A 958-nucleotide genomic window follows, 5' to 3' on the forward strand; every position below is an offset into this window, starting at 1 on the left:
TGCACGAAATTTGTACATGGAGGAGTGGGGTCCCTCATCCCGGCATGCACCCTCTCCGATCAGGAACCCCTTGGGGGACATCCCTCTTGCAATCTGGGACCGCTGGCTCCTAACCGCTCACCTGCCTGCTGGCCTGGCCGCCCCCTAACTGCTCTCCTGCCGGCCTGGCCGCCTCCCAACTGCCCCCCTGCTGGCCTGGTCACCCCCCAACCGCCCCCCCACTGCCGGCCTAGTCACCCGCTAACTGTCCGGAAGGAAGTCTGACATCTGGAAGATGTCCGGTCACCTGGTCTAATTAGCATATTACCCTTTTATTGGTATAGATTAGTTTCAGATATACAACGCAGTGGTTAGACACTTATATAATTCATGAAGCAATTCCCTCAATAATTCTAATACCTACCTGGCACCATATATAGTTATTACAAAATTATTGACTATATTCCCTATGCTATAATTTACATCCTTGTGACTACACATATTTTGTAACTACCAATTGGAACTTCTTAATCCCTTTACCTTTTTAACCCAGTAGCCCAGCCCTCCTCCCCTTTGGCAACCATTAGTCTGTTCTCTGTATCTGTGAGCTGTTTCTGTTTTGTTTGTCTGTTTGTTTTGTTCTTTAGATTCCATGTATAAGTGAAATTATGTGGTATTTATTAGCTCTGACTGACTTATTTCACTTATTCCACTCCTTAACTATTGTGAATAACACTGCAATGAACACGGGGGTGGATATATCCTTCTGAATTAGTGTTTTGGGTTTTTTCATATACATATCCAGAAATGGAATTGCTGGGTTATAAGACACTTTCATTTTTAATTTTTGAGGAACCTCCATACTGTTTTCCATAGTGGTAGCACCAAACTGCATTCCCACCAACAGTGCAAAAGGATTCCCTTTTCTATACATTCTCAAAAACACTTGTTGTTTGTTGATTTATTGATGGTAGCCATT

This window comes from Myotis yumanensis, unplaced genomic scaffold, assembly GCF_028538775.1.
Source record: "Myotis yumanensis isolate MYYU_CA2020_CCGP unplaced genomic scaffold, mMyoYum1.0.hap1 SCAF_7, whole genome shotgun sequence".
Lineage (NCBI taxonomy): Eukaryota > Metazoa > Chordata > Mammalia > Chiroptera > Vespertilionidae > Myotis > Myotis yumanensis.